General features: G+C 34.2%; 1 long non-coding RNA gene across 1 annotated transcript; it reads left to right on the forward strand.

Annotated features, from left to right (window-relative positions):
- On the forward strand, positions 1 to 767 carry LOC140966254 (uncharacterized). Its single transcript, XR_012173291.1, has 3 exons — positions 1 to 101; positions 363 to 467; positions 705 to 767. It is a non-coding gene; the product is annotated as an uncharacterized lncRNA (long non-coding RNA).

A 767-nucleotide genomic window follows, 5' to 3' on the forward strand; every position in this document is an offset into this window, starting at 1 on the left:
GCTGCCTCTGGAATAATAGATCCTAGCTTGCCGCAGTTGATATCGCTTGCCGCAATTGTGGAGCAACTTTTAGTTGTCTGTTTCTTCCACAACTTAACAAGGCAAGTTCGTAAGCTGATAGCAAGTTGGTGTAAGATCTTTTAGGCATTTTTAAAAAAATCTTGTCATATTTTCATATCAAACAAGAGCTTGCTTTGGTCCTATCATCATTGTTGGGAGCAACTATGTCTTATGTGGCAAAATATTAGAAGATATGATGTTTGAGATGCTATACATTAATAATATTTGAGTTGCATCGTTACCTTCAAACAGTGGAAAATGCTTGGTCCTATAATTATTAATTTTATATGTTGTGATTCCAGCTACCTCAAAGATCAGTTGAGATAACGATCATTAGACAACTTCTGTCTCAGTACGATTTACTTGAGTCTCGGATAAGAGTGTTGAAGCAAGCTGTGGAAAATGAGGTACTCTTATTCTAATGATCGTATTTGTCATCGATGTAGAAAAAAACTCTGCTGCAGTTTTTATTTTCTTAATATAGACTTAAGATTCATGAGAACCCAATTTTTTTTAATTAAAATTAAAATCTAGGAATTTGTAGAGGCGACAACTTTTTTTGTGCAACGATCCTGTCATTATGCAGAATTTGAAATGGCAATTTGATTCTATGATGAAATTGTTAAGTTTATGTGTAAAAAAAGGTTTGGATGCTCGCACGAATGTGCCAATTAGAGAACAAAATTTATGCTGTTGGAGAACCTTCT

Source organism: Primulina huaijiensis, unplaced genomic scaffold (assembly GCF_012295235.1).
Source record: "Primulina huaijiensis isolate GDHJ02 unplaced genomic scaffold, ASM1229523v2 scaffold203388, whole genome shotgun sequence".
Taxonomy (NCBI): domain Eukaryota; kingdom Viridiplantae; phylum Streptophyta; class Magnoliopsida; order Lamiales; family Gesneriaceae; genus Primulina; species Primulina huaijiensis.